The 22394-nt window shown below is 39.3% G+C and overlaps 1 protein-coding gene across 1 annotated transcript in view; it reads left to right on the top strand.

Annotated features, from left to right (window-relative positions):
- The window catches only part of DCAF13 (DDB1 and CUL4 associated factor 13), a 79300-nt gene extending 60017 nt beyond the window's left edge, over positions 1–19283 (top strand). The window contains exons 16-17 of the transcript XR_003003298.1: positions 17299–17458; positions 18971–19283. The gene's annotated coding sequence lies outside the window, so the exon portion shown is untranslated. The remainder of the gene's footprint in view (positions 1–17298; positions 17459–18970) is intronic.
- The last annotated feature ends 3111 nt before the right edge of the window (positions 19284–22394 follow it).

The following is a 22394-nucleotide window of genomic DNA, read 5'->3' as shown; positions in this document are numbered from 1 at the left end:
CTTTTTTTTTTTTGGGCTCGCCACTCGGCTTGTGGGATCTTAGTTCCACAGCAGTGAAAGCGCTGAGTCCTAACCACTGGACTGCCAGGGAATTACCACCCCCTGCCTTTTATTACTTTGCCTAGGGTAGAAATTGTTGGCATATACTAGCAACCAATGACAACCTCATTTCACCTTATTTGGGATCCTAAGAGATCAATTTCTCCTAATTTATTTATGAAGAAATATTTATAATACATATGTATTGTATTTATATAATAACATGATATAAATATCAATACATAATATAATGCATATATTATTCTCTATATATTATGTAGGTTGTATATAATATAAAAATATGTGTATATATCTCAAAAGACCAAGCAGGGCTTCCCTGGTGGTGCAGTGGTTAAGAATCCGCCTGCCAATGCAGGGGACATGGGTTCGAGCCCTGGTCCGGGAAGATCCCACACGCCGAGGAGCAACTAAGCCCGTGTGCCGCAACTACTAAGCCTGTGCTCTAGAGCCCGCGAACCACAACTACCGAGCCCGCGTGCCACAGCTACTGAAGCCTGCGTGCCTAGAGCCCGTGCTCTGCAACAAGAGAAGCCACCATAATGAGAAGCCCGTGCACCGCAATGAAGAGTAGCCCCCGCTCACCACAACTAGAGAAAGCCTGTGCACAGCAACGAAGACCCAACGCAGCCAAAAATAAATAAATAAAATAAATTTATTGAAAGAAAAAAGAAAGAAATGAAACCACGATAACGCCAATGAGAAAATGGATACATTTTTGAAAATACTTTTAGAAATGAGAGGGCCTTTAGTATGGTACAAAGTACAGACTACATAGCAAAAGAATGATAATAAAGTTGACAACATAAAAAATTGAAACAGCAATATGAGAAAAATGCACCGTAAAAATATTCAAAAGAAAAAAGGCAAACTGGAAAATATGTTCTCAACACAGAAGACAACAAAAGACCAATTTTCCTCATGTGCAAGTAAGTTTAGAAATCAGTAAGAAAAAGACAAAAAAGGAGAAGCAAAGACATTTTGCAGTAACTCTCCACAAATGGCCAATAAACGTTTGTCATTCATAATTAAAGAAATAAGTATTAAAATAGCAGGAAGGTATTATTTTTCATCTATTAGACTGAAAAAGATTAAAGAGAGTTGTAGTACCCAGTGCTGCTGAGGGTGTAGGGAAACAAGCATTCCTGCACAGTTGGTGGGAGAATAAGTTTGTGCAACCTTTGTTAGAAGACAGCATTGGCAATTATTTAAAAATGTAACAGGGAATTCCATGGCCGTCCAGTGGTTAGGACTTGGTGCTTTTACTTCCCGGGGCCTGGGTTTGATCCCTGGTCAGGGAACTGAGATCCTGCAAGCTGAGAGGTGCAGCCAAGGAAAAAAAAAAAAAGTAACATACATCTACCATTTGACCTAGGAATTTCTTTTCTACATACCCTTGCATGAGTACACAAAAATGTGCAAAAAAATGTTAATTGTAGCTTTGTTTGTAATAGCAAGAAAACTGGAAATAACTTTAATGCTCATCAATAGAGGGTTGGTTCAATAAATTATGGAGCTCTGCTATAAATGGAAAACTATGCAAAATATTAAGGATGATGGAATCATACAGTACTAATATGGAAAGGGTTCCAAGGTATATTTTTAATTAAAAATGCAAATTGGTAGAACAGTATGTAAATTATGATCTCATTTGCCTTAAGTACATGCATATGCATAGACATATTCTGAATGATTTTGGCAGAATCCGTTAATACTGGCTACCTCTGTAGAGTGGAACTGGGGATAGTGTGACTGGGGATAAAGAGGAAAACTTTTGAATTTTCTTTTGCCATGAGTATAGTTTATTTTTAAGAAGCTACTTAATATAAATAGTAAAAACTTATACCATACCAATACTGTATACATTTCTAAATTTGTACAAATTCCTAAAAATTTTTCCTAAATCATGATCTTCAAATTTAAATTTCAGTTTTTCTGTGAGTCAAAGCATTAAGAATAAACAAAGGCCCAACTCATTTTATACAACACTGGAGAAAAAGGGAGTTAAAAACATGGCCCCAAGTAGCTTATAACCTTCCTAGTAAAGCTTTAAAGAAATAAATATTTCTTACTTGCCCTAACTAAGGAGAGAATGATTTCAGAAATAGGACGCATCCGTGTTGTTACAGCCAGAGTAACTGAAAAAGGCCTCTTTCTGGCAGTGGGACTTGAACTGAACTTTGAAAATGAGACAATTTAGTGAACAGGGCAGCAGCAAGGTCCTTTCAGCAATACACTGGCACTTGCACAGTCAGTAAAGCAAGAATGGGCTTGGCATTGTGGGAGAAGTGCTTAGATAGATGTCCCTGTCTGAAATGAGTATATGTTTTAGGCGGTATTAGAAATTAAAATTTATACAAGGAGGGTGAATTTGGATGGTGGAGGGCTCTTATTTCTCCGAAAGAGAAGCTTGGCCTTGATACTCTAGGCAATGTAGATTCTTGAGAGGATGAATTGTGACATGATGGAAATAATTATTAGGAATATTAATCTGCTGGCCTTAATACAAGACAGATTGAAGTCTGGTGAAGTGGCAGTTGAGAAGGAAAGAAAAAAGTAAGAGTAGAGAAAATGGTTAAAGTAGAAAGAATTTAGTGACAGTATAGATATAGGGGACTCAGTGGAGGAGTCAAAGGTAGTTCTCATTTCTTCTAGTCTACAAGCCTAGAAAAATTGATTAAAATGCTCTAGGCTCTAGTCTACAAGCCTAGAAAAATTGATTAAAATGTTAATTGGTTTATTGAAGCTAATGAGGACCATATTTCTCCATCCTTTATGTACCTCCTGGGTATAATTTCTTCCCTTCAAATTCAGGAATATATGTAAAGATTTTTTTTCCCCAGCCATTTTTTCCCCAGCCATTTTTCCTTCTGCCATTTTTTTCTCAGTTATATTTGTAAAGACCCAACCCACAATTCCCCCTGATTTCAATGCTATTTCTCTTTTATTTTAACTCCTCTAAACTTTCCTCTAACTGAATTTTATATCTTCTTTTACTATCTCTCAATATTATTTCAACTCTATTAAATCTCATACTCCCAATTATTACTACATATTTGAAGCCATTAGGGACTTATCTTTGTACCAGCCTAGCACAGCATCAAGTGCAGTAGAAGGTAATCATCAGGCACCATGGGGCTCTATAATTAAATTGATGGTGATGGCACTAGGCAAAGATGTTCCCATGTCTTTAGTCTTGTTTTGCTGAGATTTTCCTCACTATTTTTCTACCTCCTTCTCTTTGGGAAATTACATGAGTTAAGAGTGCTTAACTCATGCTTAAGAATGATCTTATAAACTTTGTAAAAATATGATGTGTCACGATGCTGTGTCACAACCCTTTTCTTGTAAAAGCTGAAACACAAAACCTTCTGAAGTTCTTTCAGTGAAAATTCTGGAAGGAAAATCTCCAGGAGGAGAAGCCAAGCAAATGACCCTAATTATTTCACCTCCATTTTCATCTTCCCTTGGGAAGATTTGTGCTGTCCCAATTTGAATTATGCTGGGTACCAAACTCTGGTCCAAATGTGAACAATATTTCCTTCCTTGGTTCTCCTTAGGACAGAATAAATAAGTGGTCATTTTGAAAACTTCACTAAATATTAAGATAGAACAAAAAATTAAAGGAAATAGCAAAAAAAAAAAACCCCACCTCAAGCATAAAAGATGTGTTTTTTTTTTAATTTATTTTGTTGTCTGTGTTGGGTCTTCGTTTCTGTGCGAGGGCTTTCTCTAGTTGCAGCAAGCGGGGGCCACTCTTCATCACGGTGCACGGGGCTCTCACTGTTGCGGCCTCTCTTGTTGCAGAGCACAGGCTCCAGACGCGCAGGCTCAGTAGTTGTGGCTCACGGGCCTAGTTGCTCTGTGGCATGTGGGATCTTCCCAGACCAGGGCTCGAACCCGTGTCCCCTGCATCGGCAGGCAGATTCTCAACCACTGTGCCACCAGGGAAGCCCAAAAGATGTGTTTTTGATTATGAAATAATTATAACCATACAGAAACCTTAAAGGATTAGATCAATTTTGCAAGCACGGTTTCCTTGCCTTTCATCTCCCTGCCTCTATATGACAAGGCATCTCAGTACCATCACACGAGAGGTGTTTTCATCACATACTGACTCATTCTTGGACTAAGGTTTAGGAGACTGGCTTAAATGTCTCAGATTAATTGGGGTCTTCTTACGCAGTTCAGGTTTCTAGCCTGAGGTATATACCTTATCCATAGTGGATTATCGGAATTATTGGAATTCACACAATATCTAAACCTTTCTGGCTGAGGTTAACAGATTTGCCAACTTCTTGAGCATTCTGTGAGGAAGTGATCTAAACATCGGCAGTCATCATCATCATCATCATCATCATCACCATCATCACAAAGTGACTTAAATCATATCCCTATAACACATACACAGTGACAAAAGAATAGTCCTTTCACAGAAACACATGGGAATGAAGAAGGAAAAAACATCAGCAATCCTGTAGCAGAAAATTATGACCTCCTACACTCAGCATTAAAAAAGAGTTTAGGGGGCTTCCCTGGTGGCGCAGTGGTTGAGTCCGCCTGCCGATGCAGGGGACACGGGTTTGTGCCCGGTCCGGGAAGATCCCACATGCCACAGAGCGGCTGGGCCCGTGAGCCATGGCCGCTGAGCCTGCGCATCTGGAGCCTGTGCTCTGCAATGGGAGAGGCCACAACAGTGAGAGGCCCGCGTACCATAAAAAAAAAAAAAAAGCGTTTAGTCATTTTTCTTCTTTTTCTAAAAAAGTAAAATTAAATTAAAAGGTAAATTAAAACTAAAATGAAGATGATCTAGGATTTGAAAATGTGTGAAGTGATGTTTTATCATTAACCAGATATATTTAATTTTTTTCAATACTTAGGTTAACAATAAAGGCTAAAAGCAAAAGGAAAAAAATAAAACCTCAGCATTTTAAATGAGGAAAATCACATTCCTATGCTTAGATGTTTTTCTTTCAAGTGTCAGGATTTTAGAGTCAAAATATTTCCTATTAATTGCTGGTTTATTAGCAGGGCTTATTGATTTTTAATTAGATTTAATAAATATTCAGTGGTATAGAAAGCACTATGCTAGAGGACAAGTGAATAATAAGAATAAGGCATTACACATACCTTCAGGAGTTCAAATTTCAGTGGGGAAGACAGAACAATTATTGGAACCATTACCTAAAAATGTATTTTTTAAGGTTTGAGAAAGAGAAACTGCAGTAGTTATTTGCATACTTATTGTTTATTGAAATTCTTTTTAGAAATGAGTTTTTTTTTTCATAACATGTTAATAATTCTCACCTCTATACTTTGCTATGTTGTTCTGGTGAATCTGACTTTATATAAAGAGGCTTCATTTGATTTAGCATTATTAGGAGAATATTTAATAGAGAGAAAGAAAGCATTAATGATGTGCTAATGAGCTCAATTTCTAAATAAAAGGTTGCCTCACAATTAGACAGCTGGATTTGCTTTCTTCTTTTGAAATGCAATGATTCAAGGAGAATTTTTCTAATTATTTCAGATCAGTCATATTTAAATTAAAAATGTAAATTAAAAGTTAAAATGCCAGCCAGCTGCAAATCTACAAGCAACAGTTGTACTGTGAAGCCTTTATTATTAGAGACATTAGATACACAAATTTCAAGTCATAACATTTCAATATAACATACTGTGTGGTTTCCATTAATAAAATATTTTGTATAGAAATAGCCAAATATTTTTATACAAAGCAGTGGGTCTGTCATCACTTCCATTTGCAAAAGATGAAGACTGTCAATAATTAGTCCTGTTTGCAAGAGCATCTTGGGTTCTAATGGTTAGGGGAGCAATAGAGAGGTCAAGGGAGCAGTTATGAAGTAAATGAACAGAATATGTTTTCCCTGATACCACGTGAGGAGAAACACTTTGCGAGATCCAAAGGAAATAAGAAACTTGAATTGAGATTATCAAGGCTACGAAAGCCACTTGTGGAGGTGTAAATATAATCATCAAACAGAGCTATTAGAAAATCATATTGGCCTCAAATCTGAAAGTAGAAATGGGATTCCTATCACTCCCCTAATCCTATTCTGGGGAGCAACACTTCCTGAGTTATTTTACCCAGTGATCCATTACCTAGGTTGTTCCTCTCCCCCAGAACTGTTCTAAGAGTTGTGATACTCTTTTCTACCCACCCCACTCCTTTCAACCACCTAGTTCCACTTTCCAAATACATAGCACTGAATTCAACATTCAACTATTTTATCCCTCAGGGAGTGCTCTCTATATGTGCTTAGTGCTGAGTAGGAATATAGTGTCCCTGACTTCAGGAATTTACAATCTACTGAGAGAGGCAAGACATATACATAGTATAAAGCAAGTCAAAGCAGTGTTTATAGAAACTAACATCGTCAAAGAGATAGTCTTTAATTGGGCCTTAGGGATGGTGGAGTGGACATTCTTGGCTCCATAACCAATATTCATTATTTGCTTTCTCACCATTAACAGCATTCAGACTTTAGCTTGGATAATATCTTCTACCATAAGCTCAAGTATTTGGAGGGAACCTGATCCCACCTCAAGTTTCAGGGGGATTTGTGGTTGGTTTAATATAATCACTGGCACATTCCATTTCCCCTGGTCACATCATTGTTTGGTTGGGGCTGAGGGTGGGGGATGGGAAGAGGAGACTATGACCCAAACAAGGTGAATTTCAGGACTCTTATTTGGAATACTGGGAAGAATTTCTCTCTTCCTCAAACAACAGGGTGCATGAATATGAAGCCTGGAACCATTGTTTTCCAGGTAGTAAGTCAGCCAGAGGGTCAAGGAAACATACAGACAAGGGCACTGCCAAGAGAACTGCAGAGAAACAGAGGTGGAGCCACTGGATCCAGCCAATCTAAAACCTGCCTTGGGACTTCCCTGGTGGCCCAGTGGTTAAGGCTCCATGATCCCAATGCAGGGGGCCTGGGTTTGGTCCCTGGTCAGGGAACTAGATCCTGCATGCTGCAACTAAAGATCCCGCATGCTGCAGCATGCTGCAATGAAGATCCTGCGTGCTGCAACTAAGACCCAGCACAGTCAAATAAATAAATAATATTAAAAAAATAAAATAAAACCTGCCTTGCCACCAGGCCAAACATTTCCTTATTGTTTAACCTAGTTTAAGGTTTTTGCTTGTCCGTTTGTTTTACATGTAGCTGAAAGCCTTTTGATTTCAAATAAGTAGACAAAAGAGGCTGACGTGTTCCAGGCATAAGTGGCATTGAAGAGATGCAAATAAGTCAGAAAGCCCTTGAAGATAAAGAGTAGACCAACATGTTTGGGAGGGAGGGTCTATAGAATGTAAAAGTAAAGACAAGTGTAAAAAAAGTGGTTCAGAGGCAGATGCAGAAAAAGTTAAAACTCTGGCTACAGATTTTGGACTTGTTTTGTAGGCAGGATGAGTTGTTGGATTTTGATTGGGTAATGTAAGAATAATAAACATTTATTGAGCACTTAACAATGTGCCAGGCATATATACGTATTACCTCATTTAATTTTGAGCTCTTTAATGAGGTGCTATCTGTTTCCCTGTTCAACAGATGAGGAACATGCTTTGTAACATGGTTGATAAGTGGCAGAGCTGAGGTTAGAATCCTTGCATTCTGACTTTAGAGCTGGCACTCTGAACTGTTGCTTTACTTTGCCTCCTACATGTCATAGTAAAAGGGGTGTTTTTAAAGTTTGATCTGATAGCAGTGTACTGAATGATTTGGAGGGGAAAAGTAGAAGAGACTGAAGCAAGGGGAAATAGTTCTGGCACAAAATTTTAGAACTGAAGAGAACATAGTGACAACCTTGTCCTGTCCATTTTATCTTTTTAATTTTTGGCCGTACCACACACATGCCATGCAGGATCTTATTTCCCGGACCAGGGATGGAACCTGTGCCCACTGCATTGGAAGAGCAGAGTCTTAACCACTGGACCGCCAGGGAAGTCCTAGCCCTATTCATTTTATAGAGGAGTTTGGGGCTCAAAGATTGTGATACCTAAAAGGACATAACTAATTGGTGGTATACAGAGTCCAAGTCCAGTGATCTTTTTCCGATTAGGATATTGCAATTCTTTGAGTGGGATGTGATAATAACCTAGGTTAGAGTGGTGGCAATGAGAATAGTTTATGGGGTATCTCTGAGATATAATAAAGAAATAATTGATAGTATGCAGGGGCTGATTACATATAAGAAAAAACATAAGGAGTAATTACAGATGTTTTCGACATTCCTGCCACAGAAGATTTGGGGCTGGGGGGTGGGAGTGGGAATAATGATTGCAATGACAGAAAAATAGAAGTTGGAAAAGGAACTTTTTGTTGTTGCTGGGGAAGGGATAGTGGATAAATTCTGTTTTAGGCATATTAAGTTTGAGGTGGTAGTGGAATCCTCAAGTATAAATACTTCATAGACAGCTGAGAATGAAGAAGTGAAATGAGAGACAGTTTTAGATATTAGTTTCATTGAGGTAGATGTTGAACCCAAAATTTTGTCATTAAACATCAAGTGAGAGTAAAACAAAGTGTGGGCATTATTATTACTATTATTATTTTTTTTAATCTCCTGCATCCACCTAGGGTCCTTTTAGTTACTTGATAAAACATTAGGGGAATAAACTTTCAGTTATTTTGAAAAAACTTTTGAAATGTTTCTACTGGATTTGAGTAAAAATCTTCCAATCAATAGTGGAGAAAGGTAAGCAATAACTTGCTTAAGGTTGTACCTTATCATGGTCATCAATTCAATACATATTTGTATATTAGAAACTCTATTTATAAGGTAATTAATTCCTATGTGTGTATATTTTAACAGTAGGGTGGCCAAAGTCCTTCCACTTTACTTTTGGTACTGCTTGCATTTTATGAAAGATTCTCATCTATAGTTTTAGAGTAAAATCTGAATATATCCCAATTATCCTTATACCATCAATTCTTTTTGAACCTAGTTCCCTCACTTTTTGTGGCTGCAGTAAAAAGTAAAATTTACCTTCATGCCACCATTTTCTTCCTTATGTGTTCTCTAATGTGATTTTTATCTGTGAATCTGAAACATCATTTTCACATTTCACAGTGTTTTTTCTTATCAAGAAAAAATGGCTTGGAATGTAAGGATTTTAAGAAATAAGTTGATATAAATGAGAACTAAAAAATTGTCTTCTTTTTCTGCTGACATTGTAAATATTATGGTTATTTCCCCAACCTCTATTTCAGTCTTCCCCTTTTATGTGGCAACCACATGGTTTGGGTAGGCCAAGCCTCTTGCTACGATGATGGATTCAGGTTAGTCACAGCTAAGTTAGCAGAGCATGGACTGCCCTGGCCCCAGGGATGAATGAGAAGTGCTCTAATCAGTGCACAGTTTAGAACTTCTGTTGAAGGGATATGGGAGCAGACTAGCTTAGGTATGAAGAGGCCCTGATTATTTTTGTCAGCCATATTATGTCAGTGAAAGTAATCATGTTAAAATAAAGTCAACACCATGTACAGATTTAGAATGAAACTGAGTCCTTGATAAAACATAGCTAGACTGCTAGACCAATCAATTCTGAAACCTTATCCACTTCTGGATTTTCTAGTTAAATGAGCCAATAACTTTCCTTATTTGTCAGTTTGTGTTGAATTTTTCTATATACATCACTGAAAACATCCCATGAGGTAAAGCATTCTTTCTCTGTTGGTAAGCTTACTGTTGTTACGGGGAAAAGTCCTGGAATAGACTCTTTCTTTAAACCTCTATACTCAGTTTTTTATTCTTGACTAAACTACTCATGACAATTGCACAAGGCTTTAAAATTGAACCTTACTTACTTATTGCTTACATATGGGGAATAATGTATCTTTTATCAGTCTCACAGACTTACTTAAAAATGAGCTCATTTTCTCAAGGGTGTTATGATCTTGAGACGTCTTCTGGGATTTTCAAACCTTGGTGTTGTTTCTCAAAAGAAAACAGTGTTGTTGAGTCTGCCAAGATCTCCTCACCTTCAAACATTCCTGTTTCTTTCTTTCTTTCTTTCTTTTTTAATGTCTTTTCAGATCTTCTGCCCATTTTTATTATTTTTTTCAATTTGAATTTCTTTTTTTTAAAAAATTAGTTAATTAATATTTTATTTTTGCCTGTGTTGGGTCTTCGTTGCTGCACGCAGTCTTTCTCTAGTTGCGGCTAGCAGGGGCTACTCTGTTGTGGTGTGCGGGCTTCTCATTGCGGTGGCTTCTCTTCTCTAGGTGCGTGGGCTTCAGTAGTTGTGGCAGATGGGCTCAGTAGTTGTGGCTTGCGGGCTCTAGAGCACAGGCTCAGTAGTTATGGCATAGGGGCTTTGTTGCTCTGTGGCATGTGGGATCTTCCCGGACCAGGGATCAAACCTGTGTCCCTTGTATTGGCAGGCGGATTCTTAACCACTGTGCCACTAGGGAAGTCCTGTTCCCGTTTCTTAATTCATTGTCACACTTAAAAAAAAAATACTAAACTGTCTTACAAATCAACAAAGAATAAATATAATGGAATGTTTTTCCTAATGTTGACTCCTTGCAATACAGATGCCTAGATGAGCCTCTATTAGTGCTGTCCAATAGAAATTTCTTCTGAGATGAAAATGTTCTATATTGATGCTGTGCAAAATGGTAGCCATTAGCCACATACAGTTATTGAGCACTTGAAATGTGACTAGTGTAACTGAAGAATTGAATTTTTAAAAAATTGGTATTGAAATGCATTTGATTTACAACGTTGTGTTAGTTTCAGGTGTACAGCAAAGTGATTCCGTTTCATATATATATACATATATATATATATATATACAGATAGATATGGATATTCTTTTTTTGATTCTTTTTCATTATAGGTTATTACAAGATATTGCGTAGAGTTCCCTGTGTTACAGTAGGTCCTTGTTGGTTAGCTATTTTATATATAGTAGTGTGTATATTTCAATCCTAAACTCCTAATTTATCCCCTCCCCCCTTTCCCCTCTGGTAACCATAAGTTTGTTTTCAATGTCAGTATGTCTGTTTCTGTTTTATAAATAAGTTAATTTGTATTATTCTTTTTAGATTCCACGTGTAAGCAGATATGATATTTGTCTTTCTTTGACTTACTTCACTTAGTATGATAATCTCTAGGTCCATCCATGTTGCTGCAGATGGCATTACTTCCTTCTTTTTTTATGGCCAAATAATATTGCATTCTGTATATATACCACATATTCTTTATCCATTCATCTGTTGATGGACATTTAGGTTGCTTCCATGTCTCGGCTGTTGTAAACAGTGCTGCAATGAACATTGGGGTGCATGTATCTTTTTGAATTTTAGTTTTCTCCAGATATATGCCCAGGAGTGGGATCGCTGGATCATATGAAGAGCTTATTTTTTCTTTTTTGGTTGTGGCATGCAGGATCTTAGTTCCCCAACCAGGGATTGAACCCATGCCCTCTGCATTGGGAGCATGGAGTCTTAACCACTGGACTGCCAGGGAAGTCCCCAAGAATTGAATTTTTAATGTTACTTAATTTTAAGTAATTTAGTAATAAATTAATATAAATTTAAATTTACTAGCCACCTGTGGCTAGTGTGGCTACCATATCAGACAACACAGCTCTAGATCAACCTTAGACTATTACAGAGTTAAATAGAAAAAAATGGCAGAAGATTGTTGTAGCCAAACAAGTGTAGTTTTTTTGGCTGCGCTGCATGGCTTGTGGGATCTTAGTTCCCTGACCAGGGGTCAAACCCATGCCCCCTGCAATGAAAGCACAGAGTCCTAACCACTGGACTGCCAGGGAATTCCCCAAACAAGTGTACTTTTACAGTCTTTTCTTATCTTTGGGATGAAGTTCAACATTGATTTAATGAGATTTTATTCATTTAAATCAAATTAAGTGATAGAAATTCCCTGGCAGTCCAGTGGTTAGGACTCGGTGCTTTCACTGCCATGGGCTCCGGTTTGATCCCTGGTTGGGAAATTAAGATCCCGTAAGCCATGCAGTGCAGCGAAACAAAACAAAACAAAACAAACAGACAAAACAAAAACAAAAACAAAAAACCCAAACACCAAATTAAATGAGTTTACTGGATTCTTTTGTGGACTCTTCTCTCTTCCTCACCTGTCCCAGCTGATTGGTCACTAAGTCCTATTCTTCCTATATCTTCAGAATATCTTAAAGATATCACCTCCTTTCCATCTTCATTACCACTGTTCAGGTCCTATCTGACCTTTTATCTTAACAGCTTCTCAATTTTCTTTTTACTACCATGCTTGTTTCTCTCCATTTCACTTCCTACCTTTTTATAGAGTAACCTTTCCTAAAAACAATCTCACCATATCACTTCCATTCTTTAGAATACACTCCACACTTAAAATGTGGTCCATGGATCAGCAGTATAGGAGGCATTGCCTGGAGCTCATTGGAAATGCAGAATCTCAGTCTGCAGCCAAACTAACTGAATCAGAATCTGTATTTTAATGAAATATACAAAGGTGATTTTTATGCACATTCAAGTTTGAGAAGCACTGTTATAGGATGAAGTCCAAACTCTTTAACATATCATAGAGGTTCTGGTCTAGCTCAGTTTCTGGCATCATCTCTGGCAACTGCCCCTTTCCAATCTCTTAAAACCCATATTCAATGTTGTACAAAATAATTTATAATTCTGAGTATTCACCTTTGTTCCACTGCCTAAAAAACTTTTTTGCCCTGATCTTCAATACCCATTTGAAATTTTTCTTTCTATGGTTTCTCATAAGAGTTAGGTGTATCTTCTTTGTACTCTACAGAATTTTATAGATACCTCTCTTACAGCATGTATCAAATGGATTCTAAGTACTTGTGTGTCTCTCATACTACACCGTGAACTTTTTGATGTAGACATTATTTTTCATATAGTCATGCTGTTCTCAATAGTTCCCGATCCATGCTTGCTGTTTGAATGATATGTTTCAGAAGAGAGTATTGGATAACGGCAGTATTTCATACAATGGCTACATTCAAAAGGTAGAAAGAATCCTTATAGAGGATTTTTATTTTACAAGAGGAAAACTGAAGCCCCCAAAGTTGAATGACTTTCTCCAAGTTATTGGCATGGTGACATTCTTCTCTGCATATACTAGGCACCCCACAAAGTATCCAGCCAATAAATATGATAAACTTATTTTTCTCTCTCTGGTTTTTGGATGAACTAAATTTCCCTTGACTAAGTAAGGTAAAGACTCTAATAAACTTGGATTATTCTCTATCTCTTCTGCTTATCTTTTCCTCACCTTTCCCTTGTGGGAAATGACAGGACTCTTTTCTATCTCCTCTTCTCTTTAGTGTTATATGACGCTAATCAGAAAGATAGTGAAGTAATTAGGGATACAGTACCATCAGTACACAGCTGATAGTAAGCTTTGCATCTCCTTTCATCAGATCTAAGATGCGGTTTCTTGAATTTCACAGTGTCTGGCGGAGTAAAGGACATGGACGAAAGCAGTTGGATCAGGGACCATCTTGATAAGACCAAAGCAATCCTCATAGGTAGAGGGAGACATCTGAAGTATACAGCATTCAGTTTACATTGCAAAGGATAAAGCCACCCCTTGTCTCTGAAAGCCACAGTATTGTGGAAAATCTTGGATTGCAGGCTATTCCTACATGATTAGATTTTGGCCAGATTTCTACAATCCCTTCCTACATGCTATCAAATAAAAACCATTATCTTTTCTTCTAGTTGGGAAGCCTCCTTTGACTTTATCTTCTTGCACTGTATTTCAGCCTATGTTGATGACTTGTATATCAATTATTTATTATGCTTGGCTTACAAGTCCTAGGCAGTTTGATTCATTTTGCCATGATTCTTTGTTAAAAGATGGGCTCTGTTTTCCTGGTATTCCTTTTAGCTATTTCTGGATTCCAGCTGGGGTAAAAGTCTTGTCCTAGGGGAGAATATAATTTAATTAGAGTGATTTACTTTTTAAAAATTTACTCTTTTGTAGTGGAGAACTCACTAACTATATTTCAACCAAATTTATTAAATGTCTACCATATAGAGTGTTAATTACAGGATGGTTATGACATAGACCTTTCCTCTGGGAAATACTGTTTGAATTTTATAGAAATTTCTATACCCATTATATATTGTACACCTGAGCCTAATTCATATTACACTAAGTATAGCATGACTGTAAAATTTGAGGTGCAAACTGGGATACTTTGAAAGGAGTTGCAACTAATAATTACACCTGATCAACAGATTAAACAAGGACTGTCCTGGGCAAACTGGGATAGTGTCAGGCAAACTGGGATAATGTCAGGCAAACTGGAACATTAGCAAAACATTTGTTTCTGTTATAGTATTTTTTTTGCATTTTAAGTATTATAGTTATTAGGGAGCAGGTTGGGTTAAGTATAACTATTTTATGATGCCTATTACATGCCAGACACTACAGTAAAGTATACTCAGATCTTAGTCAGGGAAACAGAATATATACATATAGCTATATTAAACAATTGTGTATAGTGGCATGAATACTGGATAGAAAGTCAGGATACCTAGATTGAAAATTTGCCTTGAAATTGAATCTCTTCCTTTGGTCGAATCACTAAACCTCTCAGGCTGTCTTCTTACTTATAAAATGGAATGATACTTATTCTTTGTAGGATGGTGTGAGAAGGTGGTAAAAAAATGTGAAAGCAGCTAACATACTATCTATCCAACAAATAATGAATGCTTGACAATGAATGTCGACTTTGTTGATTTTCTTGTTTAATGAAAGGCAGCTAGAGTGGAAGTTAGAGACTCTTATTTTCTTTCCGAAAACTTTTATTACAAAGAATTTTTTACTATCATCTTCCACGGCCAATTTCGCCCCATGCACACCCCGATCCATATTATTTTGAAGCAAACTCAGATATCACATAATTTGATCTATAGGTATTTTAGTATGTATCACTAAGGATTCTTTACTGTTTTAAAACATCATCACAATATCATTATTAACCAAAGAAAGCAACAATAATTCCCCATTATCATCAGGTACCTAGTTACTGTCCAAATTTTCAGTTGTCTTATAAAAGATTTTTTACTCTTTTTTTTTTTTAAATCAAGGTCCAAATGAGGTCCACAAATCCTTGCACTTTGTTGATGTCTTTTAAGTTCCATTTAAAATATAGATTCCCCCCTCCATCTCTTTTTAATTTTTTTTCCTTGCAATATATTTGCTGAAAAAACTGGGTTTTAGGGAATTCCCTGGTGGTCCAGTTGTTAGGACTCTGCACTTCCGCTGCTGGGGGCCCAGGTTTGATTCCCTGGTCGGGGAACTAGGATCCCGTAGGTCGTGCCGCACGGCCAAAAAAAAAAAAAAAAAAAAGAAAGAAAAAAAACAACAGTTGGAAAAAAACAAAAAAAAAACAACAGTTGGGTTTTGCCCTGTAAAATATTCTATAGAGTGTTCCACAGATTGCAATCCCATAGTGCGGTTTAATCATGTAAAAAATTTTATTTGATATTAATACAAGTCTTGTTCAAGTAAGCTCTGTCATTAACATGCACATTTGTATGGCTTGTATGGTATCTCATATATTGGGTCTACTTGCAATTTTCAAAGATTCCTATGGTGTTCCTACAATGTGCCTGAGTGGGATAGAAGCACTGTGTTTAAGAGAGCAGAGACTAGAATTGAGACACTTCATTGTGAATTCTGGTTCCACCACTCACTAGTTGTCTGAAGTAAGCCTCCCTTTTTAAGTTTCTAAAATGGGGTTAATATCTCAGTGGGTCATTGTTAGGATTAGGTAAGTGAAGCACTTGGCATGCTATCTGACACACAGGATGGCTCTTAAGTGTTATAAATATTTTTTACAATGAGGATAGTAAAATTTGGCCTTGAATTTACAATGAAGTTGGGGAGATGGAACGGATACAAAAATTAAATAAGTATAAATAGTCAAAGTGGTCATGGAAACTGAGACTTAAAATGGAACCTGATGGAGGAATAGCTCTGAGAAGAGAGTTTTATTGTATACCTGCTACTCTGCATGATGCTGTAAGCCCAGTTGTTCAGTCCTCACAACCACACTATGAGGGAACATTTCTTACCAGGTCATGCGTGAGAAGTCTGAGGCTCCAGGAGGTCACTATCTTGTTCCAGGTCACCAGTTAGTGGGGGACCATGGTGAAGTTTAATACGTTCCTCTGTTCTCAGTATCTCCTGTAAATTGGTAGTTGGATCTAGCAGATGTTGTAAATTCAGGATAGATTTTTTTTTTTTTTGGCCAGACAACTTCACAGGTTGTATAGTTTTTCCATCAGGAAGCACATAATGCCTGGTTGATTATCTTTTATGATGTTAACAGCTGTTGCTATTTAATTGATATTAAATGCCTAGATGTATATTTTTCATAAGGGTTTTATATTTATTTCTGATCTTATAAAATTCATTTTTTTTACTTCTGAAAATGGTCAGCATTGTAATTAAGATGAAGATATAATTAAGAAAATATTTATATCAGTTATGCCTATATGTCCCAACCTCCAATACTGTCTTATTTCACTTTAAAGATGTGCTCACTGATTGCTAGGAGGGAATAAAAATAGAAATAACTTTATAATGCTATAAGTGAAAGATGATTAGAATATGATTTTCCCAGACCTTTTTAATATAAATGGCTCTATGGGTTTTATGATATAATAATTAAGTAATAACCTCCTATATTGCTAGATACACAAAAAGTAATTAATAAAACTTATCTACACTAACATCCTTGAAATTTTTCATTACTTCTTGGCTTCAAATACCAATAATTAAACTGTACTAATCTGTAGCTTCTTTTCTAGGAACAAACAATGTATTCTTTCTCTGATGCTGTGCTCTTTTGTTAGTCACCAATTTAATCTTATTTTTATTTAAAATTACAGTATGGTCCTATAGTCACAGTTAAGCACTTTGAGTTACTTTTCCAATAATGCTGATTAATTTTTGATGAACCAGTCATATCCTTCCACCCAGTTCCTTGTCAAGAAATAACATGTTGTCATCTGACAACTGGCAAAGATTAACAGTCAGCTGTGGCTACTGCACTGACTGACTCACCCAGGGATTTAAACCATGACCTTGGCCTCATTATCATGCTGTTATAATCTACTGAGCAAAATAGCCAGAAAAATAAATTCTGAAGACAGGAAGTAAAAAATTCTATTTGTATCTCCAAACCTAAACCACTGCACATCTGTGTCCTTTCAGCGATTCTCTTAGCAGGTGTTTTGGAAATGGATGAAGAATTGAAGGCAGGATATTCTCCTGAAAATCAAAGCTCATCATGTCAGTTCTCTGGCTACAGAAACCGCCACTGCCTGCCGAATGCCTATAGGACAAGTTCAAATTCTTCAGCAGAGCATATAAGGTTGTAGCATAATCTTGCCACAGCCTATTTTCCTAGCTTTATCTCTTGCTGCAACTCCCTGCTTCCCTCTCTTCATACTCCAGTAACAGTGATTTTCCTCATTGTTTTGTGACTGCTCATGTAATTGTGCATATATTTATCGAGTCTTTGTAATATATGAGACAGTTTGATAGGCCCTAGGGAAACTGGAGTGAAAGTCATATTCCTTGCCCTTAAAGAATTCATGGTCTAGTTGAGGAGGCAGACAGGGAAATAAATGGCTCCAACAGTGTGTGACAAGTGCTATCTGTGAGCAGGGTATGTGCAGTGCTAAGAGATCCTGGAGCAAACAGGAGGAAGGAAGAAAAAAGGGAGGCATTAGCACATGGTGGAGAAGACAAAGAAGTTAACTGACAGAGAGGGAGGTTATGGGAGAGGGAGTAGAAAGGGTGGTCCTAGTTGAGGGAATAGAAAGTCCCAAAGACGAGAAAGTACATATTCAGTAAAGTGCAAGTCAGTTGTCACGGCTGAAGAGGGGTGCATGTTCGTAGGCTGGGTTGGAGATAAGGCTACAGAGGTAGGCAGTAGCTGAATCCTAAAGGAACCTCTATTTACCTCGACAAAGAGTTTACATCTTACTTCTCTGCACCTGTGTTTCCCTCTTTCGAGGCCGCTTTTTCCTTTTCGCCCACCCAACTTAAACCAGTCACGGCAAATTCTCTCCCCAGAACTTCATTCAACAAGTATTTGTTGGAATACTTACTATATGCCATGTATTGTTCTAGGTGCTTGAGATACATGAATAAAAATCCTACTCTGTCCCTGTGCTTATATTCTAGTGAGGGAAGTTAAAGGTTAATGATAAATGTAATAAGCTGGGATATTATTCAACTTAGAGTAAAAGTAAAGTTGGAGAGTGGCAAGTGTTATGGAGAAAAGAAAAAGTAGGGTAAGGTAAAGGAGACTGGAGTGACTGGGGAGCAGGTGGGGCAGGCTAGAGTATTAAATAGGATGGATAACTAAGCAGAAATATGCAGGAGAAGAGGAGTCAGCCAAGTGGATATCTTGGTGAATAGTGTTTTGGGCAGAAGAAACAGCTAGAGGAAAGCCTACCAGGGAGTAGTAGATGAGGTCAGAGAGGTTATGTGGGACTTGCAGGCCATTTAATGAGTTTAGTTCTGACGCAGTCAAGTGGGGAGCCACCACAGGACTATGATCAGTGTAGTGATGTGGTCTAACGTTTTAGGAGGCTTTCTCTTTATGCTGTGTTGAAAAAAGACTGTAAAGCCACAAGGATAGAAGCAGGGAGATCTACTAGGAGAAACTGAGATGATTCCAAGCATTGTGAGGCAGCCAGATCTCTTAGAAGAGTACTGAGTCCTCAGTAAATTCTAGTGATTATTTCAGTTTATGATTTTAGTTTAGATATGCCTCCTGTAAATTATTTAGTGGATTACAAGTAATTAGCCCTTACTCACATGTAAAAATGAAAGTCCACAGGCTTACAGTCTTCACAAACTTATGCTTCTATAGGAACTGAAGAAAGGGCCTACATTTTGGAGTTAGTTTGTGGCCTGTCAAGAAGACCTTGAGAACTCAGTGAAGGATGAAGATGAAGATGAAGATGGCTAGTTACTTCTAAAGGTAAATAAGAACAATGCACTTTCAACTCAACTTCAAATGTGTTCATATATTTGAGGGACATGCCCAAGTAAAACATAATGCCATACAAGATATAATGAGATGTGATAAAACATTTTAGGTAAAATACTAAACCGGAACAGAGAAAACAAAACACTTCTAAGATCCATATTGTAGTAAAATCGAGAGACCTTTGGAAGGTATTTCAGTTCTCAGCAGAGCAATCTTACTTTAAATTGGGCCTACTACTTTGAAAAGTAGCCCATTTGAAATTCTATAGGATTCTATCTATATGTTATATAAATACTGTGACAAATTTTTATTTTGAAAAGGTGGATGCGTCACGGTGGAAGATGATTTTAAGATGCTTCCACTGCTAAGGATTCCCTTTTTTAAAAAATTAATTATTTTTGGCTGTGTTGGGTCTTCGTTTCTGTGCGTGGGCTTTCTGTAGTTGTGGCAAGCAGGGGCCACTCCTCATCGCAGCGCGCGGGCCTCTCACCGTCGCGGCCTCTCTTGTTGCCGAGCACAAGCTCCAGACGCGCAGGCTCAGTAGTTGTGGCTCACGGGCCTAGTTGCTCTGCGGCATGTGGGATCCTCCCAGACCAGGGCTCGAACCCAAGCCCCCGGCATTGGCAGGCAGACTCCCAACCACTGTGCCACCAGGGAAGCCCTAAGGATTCCCTTTAATAGGAAAAACACATGTAGTTGTTTGTAGTAAAGAAATGTAAAAAGAAAACACACTTCTGCTTTATTCAATCCTGTAAGAAGTCAGGTGTCCCAGTGATACCAGCTCATGCACACTGAGTTTTATATGCTAGCACTGTCTCCAGGCAGGTAAGAGGCAGTGTGGGTTCTGAGAGACAGCTGCAGGCACCCAGCGCGCTTTGTGTCTGGTAGAAAACAGTCCCTGGCCCAGGATGTGACCCTACTGTAAAGGAAGACAAAATCGACCAATTTGGACAACCTCTTTTAGGTTCACATTTTATGTACTCAAAATAAGTATGCTACTTTAGCCTCAGGGTAGTCTGTTTCTGCTTGGGTTGATAGCTGGCTGGGGAGTGGAGGTGGTATTACTTCAAACCTGGCTCAGAAACAGTTGAGTAAGGTAGAGTGTTCCACCCATCCTTTTTGTTTTTCGTTCTGTTCTCCTTTCTTTTAAAGGAGCTTTTAGTGTATTTCAGTGGCAGTGAGGGTTTCCAAGGCAAAGGTCACAGCTACATGTATTTACTGGTACCTGTCATTGCATATGAGTGGAAAGGGAAGTGTGGATGTTATTTAAAAACATTTAAATTTTAGGTAAAAAGAAAAATCAGTCTCTCTAGATGTGTTCTCTTTGTTTTCCACTTTCCAGTTTCTCCTCCATTATCTTTTATTGTAATGCACATAGTGTAGTTCCCAACCTTTACTATATATCAGTCACTTGGGGAATTTTCAAAATATACCCATGACCAGGGTCCTAACCGCAGAGCCTGATTCATTTGCTCTAGGGTTACATTCAGGTGATATTTGAAAAAATGACCCAGGTAATTTTAATGTGCAGCCAGCGTTTCAAACCGCTACGGTTTCAAACAGGAGTAAAAGTATCTAGGTTCTAGTTGCAGTGCTGCCATTTACTAGCTGGCTGATCTTAGTCTTCTATTTCCCATAGGATAATGAGGTTGGATTAGATATATAAAAATTCTCTAACTCTACAACAAAATTACATAAATTGAGATTCATATGATCTCATCAAACTAGCTCCAAAAAGATGAAAACAGAATTATTTAGAGTGTGAGAGTTTGATTTGAAGTAGGTAATATACATACATACATACATAAAAGCACTTAAGTAAACTTTTCCCTCTTCCCAATTACAAGGGGTGGGAGAAAAGAAACATAAGACATTAATGCTTAGAAATCACAAGAGACTTATAGGGCTGCTGTGTCTATCCCCAGCTCTCTTAAGTTGGGAGCTGGTCAGGTAGTACCTGGGGGACAGAGGGAGGAGAGAGTTTGCTACACACCAAGAAGATACATATAATACAAACCCCAAAGGGCTTAACACAACTCATCAGAGCATAATCTGGCCCGGTACTAAACAGAGCTAGCGTGGAACGTGGGGTAGGGGTGTGTACATATACGTAGACACACACCCGCGCACGCACACACACACACCCCAACTCTGTCATCCACAGTCCTTGCCGAGAGCAGGCAGAAGGGCTGATCCCTGGCAACCCGCCCCCAGGCCTCAACCCCACCCCTCTCCACCAGCTCCCTGTCCCGCCCGCACCCAGAGGGTTGTGGGCCGGGCCCAGCCCCACCAATAACGGAAGGCAGCGGCAGCCACGGCAATCCTCCAGGAGCGGGTTTTCTGCCCACTCTCAACCTCTTTCATCTTACCCGTCCCTGTGCTCGGAAAACCGGACTCTGACACTAACCCCATACCCTGGCTTCCCTGCCAGTTCTCTCTAGACTAGGCCCTCCAAATAGGACCAAATAGAACCGAAGCCCTTGGCCCAGCAGCGGCTCATCCTCACCCTCCGGTTGATCCTTAATCCTTTCGCGCTCCCACTCGCAGCCTCTTGTCTCGTCCTCATCCTCACACCTGTCCCAGACAAACCCTATCTTCCCCAATCTCACCTCCCCGCTTCTCCAGCCTCTCCTACGCCCTCGGCTCAGTAGCTCTCCGAGCATTCTTTGCCATGGGGACCCCACGCCACGCTTACACTCTCCCTCCTTCCAGGACCCCTCCCACGACATCTCGAGAGTCCCTCCACGCGCTCACACTCTTTCACCTGCAGCCAGACACCATGCCCACCCCCCGCCCTCCCGTTCCAAAACCCTGGGAGCCCTCACTCCCGATCACACCCTCTCTCCGGACGCGACACGCCCCGCCGCCAGTGCCCACACTCCTAGTCTTCTGCCTCTCCAGCTGACCCACAGGGCGCCCCCAACCACCTCGGCTCTCCCTCTTTCCTCTCTCCTGACGCCGGCTCGCACGCTCACATTCGCCACACCCCCGCCCTTGAAACTCCCTCTCCCCGCCTCCGCCCGGCTCACACTCTTAGCCTCACAACATCTCCCCGCCCGGCCCCAGTCCACAGATCGCGTTCGGGAGGGGTGGCCGCCGCCCGCTGGGCGTCCGCGGTGCCCGGGCCTCAGCGGCCGGGAGGTGACGCGGCCCCGCGGGAGGAGCCCGGGAGGCGGAGGGGCGGAGGAGGTGCGGCGGCGGCACCGAGCGGCGGAGGCGGTGGCAGCAGAGGCGTAGAGAGCGGGCCCACCGCACCCACTCTACGGACCCTAGGGCGGCGGCGGCGGCTGAGGGACCCTGGGCG

The sequence above is a fragment of the Neophocaena asiaeorientalis genome, unplaced genomic scaffold (assembly GCF_003031525.2).
Source record: "Neophocaena asiaeorientalis asiaeorientalis breed wild unplaced genomic scaffold, Neophocaena_asiaeorientalis_V1.1 scaffold933, whole genome shotgun sequence".
Taxonomy (NCBI): domain Eukaryota; kingdom Metazoa; phylum Chordata; class Mammalia; order Artiodactyla; family Phocoenidae; genus Neophocaena; species Neophocaena asiaeorientalis.
This window is presented reverse-complemented; position numbering and strand designations above follow the sequence as displayed.